Here is an 11,858-nt window from a genome sequence, read left to right as displayed (position 1 = left end):
TCATTATTTTTTCAAAAAGGTTTTCAATTTCTTGTTCTGTTTTTTTCTTCCAGCACCCCCATGATACATGAGAATGTTGGTATCATTGAAGTTTTCCCAGAGCCTCCTTACACTATTCCTCATTTATTTAGATTCCTTTTTATCCTAGCTCTTCTAATTGGGTGGATTTTTTTTGTTTTGTTTTGTTTTGTTGTTTCCTTGCATTTCAAATCACTGATTTGTTTCTCAGCTTTCTCCACTCTATTGTTGATTCCCTGTAAATTGTTCTTTATTTCAATTAGTGTATCCTTCATTACTGACTGTATCTCTATATGCTGTTGAGGTCCTAACGAAGTTCACTGAGCATCCTTATAACCCATGTTTCAAACTCTGCACCTAGTAGACTGCATGTTTCCATTTTGTTTACTTCTCTTTCTAGAGTTTTGTTCTGTTCTTTCATTTGGGCCACGTGTCTTTATCTCCTCATGTTGGCAGCCTCCTGTGTTTGTTTCTATGCACTAGGTAGAGCTTCTATGTCTTCAAGGCTTGGTAGAGTGGCCTAATGTAGTAGGTGTCCTATAGGGCCCCATGGCACAGCCTCCCTTATCACCCAGGCTGGATACTCAAGGTGTGCTCACCATGTGTGCTGAGTACATACACCTTCCTCTTGTAGTTGAGCCTTGATTGCTGTTGGCACAACCAAGGTCAGACACCTCCTGTGTTCTCTGTGTAGCCACCCAATATAAGCTACAAAGTGATCTATACATGACTGCCACTGTGGATGGGCCCAGGTAAGGCCAAGCTATGAACCAAGGCTGGTTACTGCTAGTGCCAGGCCTGGGGCTGGTTAGCAAGAAGCACAGGGCCAGATGTTGCTTGTTTGAAAGAATTTAGAAAAATCTGAAGCATGAGCCAAGACAAGTCATTTGGAAAAGCCACTGAAAATGATTTGGTGGGCCTGGAAGTTGGGTGGGATTATGGGGGGGGCAAAAAGTGTGAGCCAGGTTGATGGAGTCTCAGATATGGTACCCACCTGCCAACTATGTGAGGGGAGGGTTCAGAAAAAAAGAATGGTCTCTGACAGCACTTCTGCCTGGGAGGAAGCTGCTCCCCACCTCTTGCCCTGATGCAGGACAATTGAGTTCCACCCTGTATGTCCCTGGTGTCTTTCAAGATGCTGCTCCTGCATTGGAGCTCACAGGGAGTGAGTCCAAGCAATTCTGTGCATGGGCCCTTTAAGAGGAATTGCCTGGGACTCCAGCAATTTGTCTTTCACAGCCTCAATCCCCACTGTTTTTTTAATAGCCAAAGTTATGGGGACTTCTCTCCCTGGCACTGGAAACCTGGACTAGATGACCCGGTGTGAGGCTCCCAAAATACTCTCCCAAGTTTTATTCACCACACACTGGTGTAAGACCAGCCCATTGCATGTCTCTGCCATTAGTTCAGCCAAACAGGAAAAAATGCCAAAGCAGAACTTGAAACTTGGAACTGCTTTATCACAAATGATATTTTAGATCTAATCTTATTATATAAATAAATACATCAGTTGTATCTTGAGCTGATTTTCATAACAAAGAGATGCTAAATGAATAGACAAAACCAAATTGAAAGCATTTTTAGACCTCTTATATTTAGCTGGTTTACATCACAGAAATCAACTGAATTTGCAGGATTTGTGGGCTACAGATGGTAGTGGGATTGGACTTTTTATACTTATGATATCTTTGTAGAGATTTATATTTATTCATAATTGTATCAAGTTTGAAGACAAACTCACCCACTTGGAGCCTGAATGTAGACAAAAATTATCAGCTATAAAAGACATTTTCTCAGCATTTGTAGAAAAGTGTAAATTACATTATTCTAAGGCACAGAACATAACGATAGACAGAATGTTACCTAGATTTAGAGGCAACTGTGGGTTTAGATAGTATATTCCATCCAAACCCAGTAAAATGGTATAAAAAGTTTTGCTATGGCCCTGGGTGGTGTAGCTCAGTGGATTGAGCATAGGCCTGTGAAGCAAAGGGTCACTGGTTCGATTCCCAATCAGGGCACATGCCTGGGTTGCAGGCCAAGTCCCCAGTAGGGGACACATGAGAGGCAACCGCACATTGAGGTTTCTCTCCCACTCCTTCTCCTTCCCTTCCCCTCTCTTTAAAAATAAATAAATAAAATAATAAAAAAATAAAATAAAATAAAAAGTTTTGCTATGGTTGACTCGAAAGTACTTCACACAGGAAATCTTCAAGTATATGTCAGTAAGCAGCCCGAAGGTCCTTCCTTGATTAATAATAAACCAGCAAACCTAACCAAGAGATTTGCTCTTATCAGAATATAATACTACAGCATATAACTGGTTCACTAATATAAATCTTATCTTCAACTTGAAAAAGAAGAGACTTTCATATGTAGGTGCTGTTCATAAGAATAAATCCCAACTACCCCCTGAATCTGTGTCTTCTAAAAAATAGGCCCACCTGAAAAATGCAACTTATTTACTTTTGGTGCAGATTGCACACTCGTATTTCATGTATCCAAAAAGGGGAAAAAACATAATTTTAGGTTCAAGTATGCATTTCAACGACACCATAAATTTAGATTCACAAAAGTCTGGCATAATACAACATTACAGTGATCCCTCACCTATTGCTGGATTTATGTTCCAGAGACCCCCGAGATAGGTGAAAATCCGCAAAGTAGCAGCGTTCTATTTATTTTATTATTTATATATTTCTAAAGCTTTATAAACCCTTTCTGCACTCCTATAAACCTTTCCCACTCTCTCATTAACCTTTCCCACACTCTTATAAATACTTCATATGGTCTGTCTCAAACACTTTCTACACTCTTAAACCTACGTCATTTTAAAAACATAAAATTTTATATGGATATTCACCAGTGAAGTATAGAGTTGTCCCTCGCTATATCACGGTTCACTTATTGCAGCTTCACTGTATCGTGGGTGAAGCCACAATAAGTGAACAAGATACAGCAAGGGACAGCTGTACAACCAAACACAATCAGTTGGCACTGTGGACCAAATGATAAGTGCATTGTAATGTGGCCAGGAACATCAGAAGATGGCCTACAGTTATATTCTACACAATTTTGAATATTACTGGAATAAATGCTCAGACTATTCATATGCTGAACAACAATGTGAAAATAAGGTGCAGAATGTTTATTAGTAATCTCATAAGGCAGTTAGTGTTTTTTGCAGAACAAATAAAAAGGTGTTCAGAAGTCTCTACAGGTGTGCATAAACCTTTACACCTAAAACTTCAATAAGTTTTTTTTCAGGCACAAATTGAAGGAAATTTTAATGACAACAGAGATACAACTCCCTCAACAAGCAGAAAAAGAAAAAGATATGTCAGGTGCTATATATCCAAAACAAGTCACTTATCAAAATATTTTGGCAAGTGTTGTGGAAAGCATGTGTGCCTTGAGCACAGCAATATTGTTTGCGATGACTGTCACAAATGCTTGCAAAGCCGGCTATTGAAGATTCTGATTAATTAAAGATATTTTTTGGTTGTGTTTTTTAGCAATACCCATGTTTCCATTATTTGAAAAGAAAAAAATTATTCTTCATATTCTTATTTTTTGTTTAATAATTTCTAGATTTTACCTGAAAATAAATTCAAAAATCAAGTATTTCATTATATAAGGACACATGGACAATAATTAAGGTGGGGGGCGGAAATGGGAAGGAGGTGGGGAGCACTGGGTGGGGCAGGGCAGCGAATATAAAACAGAAAACTGTACTTGAATAAGAATTAAATTAAAAAAAAATTTAAAAAATCTTTCTTTATGTACAATGGTAATAGTGTTACATTTTTACATTTAAGTGAATGCCCCGACATGCACATGTACACACATATACAAAATTCCAAAAATCTGAGTCATCTAAAACTTTCACTCAAAGTCATGAGTTGTAAAACCATCATCAAAGCAACATGCATGGAAAATAAATATTAATTTCCTGTAGTATCAACAACAATAAAAAAGTATTTCATTATATAAATATAATAAATGCAAATTTGCAGCTTTTAACTTTTTTCACATTCAGTACATACTAGTTATGAGTGTATCTCTTGGGTACATGCAACCTATGCTGTAATGTTTTTTGACTGTGACCTCTGCAGGGCTAAGAAAACAATTCCATTTTATAAGATCAGAAAATAATATACTTTGAAATAAATTTAAATAAATAAATTTAACATAAGAGGTATAAGTCTTATACACTGAAAACTACAAAACATAAATGAAGGAAATTAGAGAAGACCTAAATAACTATAAAGCTGTCCAATGTTTATGGATCAAAAGACTCAATAATGTCCTAATGGCAATACCCTTCAAATTGATCTACAGGCTTGGAATCTCTATAAAAATCTCAGCCATTCTTTTGGCAGACATTGACAATCTGAGCTTAATATTGGTATGGAAATTCAAGGGACCTGAACAGGCAAAAATCATCATCATCATCATATCATCATCATCATCTTGAAGTAGAAGAACAAAGTTGGAGTACTAACATTTCCTAATTTCAAAACTTACTATGAAGTAACAATAAGCAAGACAATGTAGTACTGGCATGAATGTAGATAACAAATATCAATGGAGTAGAACTGAGATTCCAGAAACAGCCTTGATTATGGTCAACTCAATTTTACAAGGGTGCCAATATGATTCAACTTGGAAATAGTAGTCTTTTCACCAGATGGTGCTGGAACAACTGCATAGTCATGTGCAAACAAATGAGGTTGGATAGCCTACCTCATGCTGTATGAACAATTATCTCAAAAGTGGGTCACATACAGAAAAGGAAAAGGCAACCTATTAAATGGGAGAAAACATTTGTAAATCATATCTTATAAGTACTTAATATTCAAAATATATAAATAAGTCAGACAAATCAATAGCAAAAAATAATCTGATTAGAAATGGACAGAGAATCTAAATAGACATTTTTATGAAATAGTCATTCAGATGACCAATGGGTAGATGAAAAGGTGATCAAATCACTAATTATCAGGGAAATGCAAATTAAAACCACATGCGATATCACCTCATATCTGTTAGAATGGCTATTGTTAAAAAGACAAGAAATAGTCTGGCAAACCTGGAGAAAAGAGAACCCTTGCACACTGTTGATGGGAATAGAAAATGGTGCTGACAGTATGAATATTCCTAAAAAAATTTAAAAATAAACTAGTATATATGATAGGAATTCTAGTTCTGGGTATTTATACAAAGAATAAGAAAACACTAACTTGAAAATATATCTGCACCCTCATGCTCACTGCAACAACCTAAATGTTGACTGATGGATGAATAGGTAAAAAAAAATTTGGTGCACACACACACACACACACACACACATATACATACACATATGCACACACAGTGGAATATTCTTTAGCCATAAGAAGGAGGGAAATCCTACCATTTGCAACAACATGTGCTAAGTGAAATAAGCTGGACAGAGAAAGAAAAATAATACCATATGATCTCCATGTATATGTGGAATCTAAAACAATAAAACAAACCAAAACCCCTAAAGTCATACATACAGAGAACAAGTTGATGACTGCCACAGGGGAGGCTAGCAGGTGGGTAAAATGGGTGAACGTGGTCAAAAAGTACCAACTTCCAGTTGTAAAATAAATAATTCTTGAGGATGTAATGTACAGCATGGTTATTAATACAGTAAATCTTAAAAGTTCTCATCACAAGAAAAGTAATTGTAATCATGTGAGGTGATTGATGTCACATAGACATTGTGGTGATCATTTCACAGTATATGTAAATTATCAATTCATTATATTGCACACTTAAACTAATACGATGTTTTATGTCAGCTATATCTCAATTTTAAAAAATGAATGGTACAGTTTGCAGAGAACTGGCCCTCCCTTCTGACCCTCAATACATAAGCCTTCCTGGAGAATCCAGAAGCCTCTTTCAAATGATTCCTTAGCATAAGGCCCTTTATTACTTACAACCACAACTTTCCCTTCCTCCAAATTTTCAGATACAAGCAGGTTTCTTGATAGATCAGGTAGGTAGGTGCACCTAAGTCTCTGGAGCAGGTTAGAGGGAAAAAATTAAGTGAATTTTAAATATTAAGGATGAGGAGAATGCTGGCCAAGAACATTTGCCTTATTAATTCTTAGTGTCTCCAAAAGTCCGAGGCTGGACACAGTGAAGTCACTGTGTCCACCATAGATTTCATCACAGTGACAACAGAAATGCCTCCACCTTTCTTTCTCACATGCTGCACTGTGCTGAAAACCAAGTCCACGCAATGCAGGTGGACATCGTACATAATGGAAAAACAGCTGTGCAAAAAGGAATAATTGTTACTGCTTATTTAATAAACTTACTATAAAAACAAGACACTGTTTTAAGGAATGCATTGTCATTTCACAAATGTAGTATTGAGCCAGGATATCAAAAATTAATATAAAATATAAAGTGAGAATAACACTTTTATATGTGTACATTAGTAATCTTTCTCTTCTGAAATGTTTATAATTTAGTTAAAAGTTGTGCCCCCTTGACTTATGGATGGTCTCATCTATAAAAAGGCCCAGTTAAGTTGTCTTGTGACATCTAAAATTATCCATGAATATTTCCCACCTCATCAGTATTTGTTCAAGTTTCTGTTTGTCAAAAATCCAACAATCTGTATGGAATACATATATTAACGCACGTATTATTTCCTTTCACTTCATCCTTTTCCACTCCTCTTTGCAGGCACCGAGGAACTCAGGAGCACTTGCTAGTACTTTCCCTGCTATCACTTTGCTCACCAGCTCCTTGGCTGGCCCATTGAGAGCCTGGGAGAATTGCAGAGACTGGCAGAGCTGATGGCTCAGTGCATAGTGAGGAGCAGGCCAGGCATGCCATTGCACCTCTATATAGGAGGTTGTTTGGAAGTAAGAGATTCAGAGCTTTGATTTTTCATTCCATTTTGAAAAGAAGAAAATTGAGATTATCAAAGTGAGTTTATGACTTTATTTTAGAGGTACAACCTAGAGTAGTCAAATGCAAGAACACAGAATGGTGGTTACCTAGGGCTGGGGGCGGGGGGAAGGGAGAATGGGGACAGAGTTTCGGCTTTATGACAGTTCTGGAGGTTGGTTGCACCACAGTACAAACATACTTGACACTACTGAACTATATATATACTTAAATGGTTAAGATGATAAATTTTATGTTATGTGTACCTACCACAATTAAAAATAAAAAATAACTAAAACAACAATAAGAAAACAAGAAACTCAATTTAAGAAATAGGTAAAAGACTTCACTAAGGAAGATATGCAGGTGGCGAATAGGCATATGAAAAGCTGCTCAGGATCATGTCATTAGGGAACTGCAAATTCAACAACAAAATACTACTACAAACCTATTAGAATTCCCCAAATTCAGAACACAGACAACACCATACACTGATGAGGATGTGGAGTGACAGAAACTCTTTCACTGTTGATGGGAATGCAAATGGAACAGCCACATTGGAAGACAGTTTAGCAGTTTCTTACCAAATTAAATATGCTCATACCATACGATTGATCCAGCAGTCATGCTCCTTGCTATTTACCCAAAGGAGGTGGAAATTTATGTTCATGAAAAAACCTACACATGATATTTATAGCAGCCTTATTCATAATTGCCAGCACTTGGAAGCAGCCAAGACATTCCTCAGTAGGTGAACAGATACATAAACTGTGGTACATCCAGAAAATAAAATATTATTCAGTGCTAAAAAGAAATGTTGTCAGCCATTAAAAAACATGGAGGATGCCCTGGCTGGTGTAGCTCAGTGGATTGAGCGCGGGCCTGCGAACCAGACGATCGCGGTTCGATTCCCAGTCAGGGCACATGCTTGGGTTGCAGGCCAGTTTCCTGCAGGGGCCAGTTCCCTGCAGGGGATGCACAAGAAGCAACCATACATTAATGTTTCTTTCCTCTCTCCTTCCCTTCCCCTCTAAAAAGATAAATAAATAAAATATTTTAAAAAAAAAAACATGGAGGAAACTTCAATGCATGTAAATAAGTGAAAGAAGCCAACCTGGAAAGCTACCTACTGTATAATTCTAACTGTATGACATTCTGAAAAAGGCAAAACTATGGAGACAGTACTTGTTAAGGGTTAGAGGGAAAGAGGGAGAAATGAGTGGAGCACAGGACATTAGGGCAGTGAAACTGCTTTCATGATACTGTAATGATGGATACATGTCATTATATGTTTGTGCAGACCCACAGAATGTACCACACCATGAGTAAACTTTGGTGTAAACTATGGACTTTGGGTGATTATGATGTGTCAATGTAGGTTCATTCAAGTAACATATGTACTACTCAGGTGCAGGATATTGATAATGGGGGAGAACATGCAACAGGGGAAGTAGTATATGGGAAATTTATTTACTTTTCACTCAATTTTTGGTAAACTTAGAGCTTCCCTAAAAAACTAAAGTCTATTAAAAACAGTAAGTAGCCCTGGCTGGTGTAGCTCAGTGGATTGAGCGCGGGCCTGCGAACCACACGATTATGGTTCGATTCCCAGTCAGGGTACATGCCTGGGTTGCAGGCCAGTTCCCATCAGGGGACTCACAAGAAGCAACCATACATTGATATTTCTTTCCCTCCCTTTCCATCTAAAGATAAATAAATAAAATCTTAAAAAATAAAATTAAATTAAATTAAAAAAAAACAGTAAGTAAGTATAGCTGCCACCTGCTAGGATAGTATTCAGATTTTGTCTTCTAGGCTGTTGACCCAACAATCAATATTTGTTACTAATGCATCATGTAGAAGGAAAAAACAGTAAATGTGCAGAATTATATGATCAGTTTCATATGCATTTTTATCTCCGGGGGAAGAAAAATAAAACTGGAGCTCCACACAGGAGCCTGGAGTGTGACAAAGTTCAGAGTGTGAGTCAGCTGGCTTCAGGTTCTCACCCTAAGTTAGACAGTTAGCAGCCGCATGACCTTGGTAAATTCCATAAGCTCTGAGCCTCCATCCTCATCTGTAAAATAAAAACACCATCTACCTCAATTGAGGATCCAGTGCTACACCGTTTTATATATGCTAGTTCCCAGTCTCCCAGGACCATGTCTCAGCATAAGCTTTCAAATGACAATCTTCACTTAATGAAGTAAGAGCAAAGGTTAGAAATGTGTGATCCTAGGCATCTCGATCTCAGGCATTTGACTAATTCACAAACTGGAAGGTTAAACATGGCTCTAGAGACATTATAAAATTGTTATTAAATGTGGTTGGGCAAAGGGAGCCAGGAGAGAAGCTGGAGAAAGGCCTGAACCTTGAGAGGCTGGATGTATGAGTGCACCTCTAAGAGGCTGCACACCAGCTACACCTCAGCTGAGTCACCAGCAGCAGCTCCTAGGGAGGGGAGGATCCCTGGTGGTTCCTGGGACACCAGGCTGGGTGGGAGATTTGCCAAGTGGGAGGTCAAAGGGCTTCCCAGGGTGCTCACAGGCCTCCCCAGGCCCCAAGACCTAGAGGAGTGTGTGGGTGGGGGATGAAAGATGGTGGGCAGGGGTACTGCTGGCTTCTCTTATAGATTGCCTCATTTTGTCCTGCTGTTTATTGGCTTTAATACAGAATCATTCACTTAAAATCTTTGACATACTGTTGGAATTTCAAAAACCCAAAGATTTTTCACCTGAACTGGAGCCAGAAACCTTCAGGATTTCATTAAGATTCCGAGAAATTAAACTACTTTTAAATCCCTGGATGCTGTCCATGGTTAAGGGTCACTCACAATCTATTTACTCCCAGAGTCTCTGACTGACAGTAAACAAAAGCACATGATTTATCAACTGTGGTTCCAAACACTGTTCCTCGGGGTGGAGGTGGAGATGCAATGGGCTGATCAGAGTTGGCTAAAAAGCTTTGCATAACTGCAGGGACAGGGAGCAGGGCTCTGGTGCAGGACTCATGTCAGGACTGAAAGGACCCAGGCTTCCTGTCTCTAGGTGCCCAGTCCTCTCCTTTCCCCCAGATATAGGCTGACATGCATGGGGCCCACTGCATGGGTAAATTTCACTGGTGATCTTTGGAGTATCAGTGCACGCCTCAGAGAGAAAGCTTTTGTGGGCACAGAGAGATTTAAAAGGCCCTTGGCCCACTGTGTCCATAGAGAAGACCCTGTTCCAGCAACTACCACTGTTTCTCCATATTGGTTTTTTGGTCATTATTGAAAATATACAGAAAACATTTGAGCCATAGGGAAATTAGACTCACTTGTTAGGTCAGATCAGAGACTAGAATTTTTATTGTGCAGTAGATGTGCTTTCTCCCTGCCCTGGGCTGCTCTCGATTCAACCTAGCTTTGTTCTCTCCCTTGAAGAGCTCTGCTGCACCCTTCAACTTGCTTCAGCTGCCTCACAATCCAGAGGCTAATAAAACAACAGCTCCAACCACCCTCTCCTCTAGAATTTAGTTCTACAGTTCCTGCTTGCTGAAACTTTCCACTTGCTGTCTACCATGAGGTCTTCAAGAGAATTCAAAATTCCACCTTCTTTCCTTACATCATGCTTTATCTTGGTTCTTCTCCAGGCTGCTAGTTCTAAACCTTGAACTCATCCTTGCTACCACCATGCTCCTTTGCCTCCTTCTCTGAATTACTTCTAACCAGTCACCAAGTCCTGTTGACTGAACCATTGAGCTTGCCTCTTGAACCTATACGTCCATTCTTTTTTTAAAATCCATCCATTCTTGTGTTTTTTACTATAATGTCAACTGAAGTCCTTTTACACCAACAGGTTTGAAAAGATGCATCATTCTCCAATTAACAGCTGGTGATATTGCAATTTATAATAATACAAAATTATATATATTTTTGTCTTTGTCCACACCCATGGTTCCACATGGGCCATATGGAACATGCCAATGTGGCACAGAGGTCCTAAAACCCTGTAATTTCCTAAGTGATAAGACCGATGGGAATATCTGATATTACAATATTTTTCCACAATATTTTCCTTAGTTCCACAGTTCCTGAAATAACTCCAGAGTAATAAAGATAAAACAAGTGTTGGTTATTTATTATATAAGAAGCACTTTCTATCTGAGTTTATGTTAGTGAGGCCATTTTTGGAAAGCCCCTGGGTAGCTGCAGGAGGGGACCTAGTTGCCAGGGGAACCAACCACGTGATTAGAGGGTTTGGACTTTCAGCCCCAACCTTCTGACCTGTGAGGAGGGGAGAGGGTCTGGAGTAGAGTTAATCACCAATGACCAAGGATTTATTCAATCATGTCTATCATGTAATGAAGCCTCTATTTAAAAAACCTAACTAAAGGGGCTCAGAGAGCTTCTAGGTTGGCACACATGGTGGAGGTGTTGGGAGGATGGCACATCCAGAGGTGGCCTGGAACTTCATAACTCTTCCTTCACACCCTGCCTGGTGCACCTTTCCCATTTGGATGATTCTAAGTTATATTCTATTATAATAAACTGGAAACCTAGTAAGCAAACTGTTTGCCTGAGTTCTATGAGCCATTCTAACAAATTATTGAACTCAAGGAGGGGGCTATGGGAACAGAGCTCCAATTTACACTTGGTCGCTCAGAGACACCAGTTGTGATGTGGGCTTGACATTGGTATCTGAAGGTGGGGAATTCTGGTGGACTGAGTCCACAATCTGAGGTATCTGATACCATCTCCAGGTAGATACTCTCTGCATTGAGGGAAATTATAGGACCCCCATCTGGTGTTAGAGAGATGCTTGATATGGGAAGCCCCTTCCCCTTTACACTTGGTGTCAGGAGTGAAATACTGAGAAGAATACAGAGCATTTTCCTTTCCTGACCCTTATCCTTGTGTCTTCCTC

Source organism: Sturnira hondurensis, unplaced genomic scaffold (assembly GCF_014824575.4).
Source record: "Sturnira hondurensis isolate 20B ecotype Veracruz unplaced genomic scaffold, ASM1482457v3 Scaffold0015509, whole genome shotgun sequence".
Lineage (NCBI taxonomy): Eukaryota > Metazoa > Chordata > Mammalia > Chiroptera > Phyllostomidae > Sturnira > Sturnira hondurensis.
The sequence above is the reverse complement of the archived record's forward strand: the minus strand, read 5'-3'. Positions refer to the sequence as shown.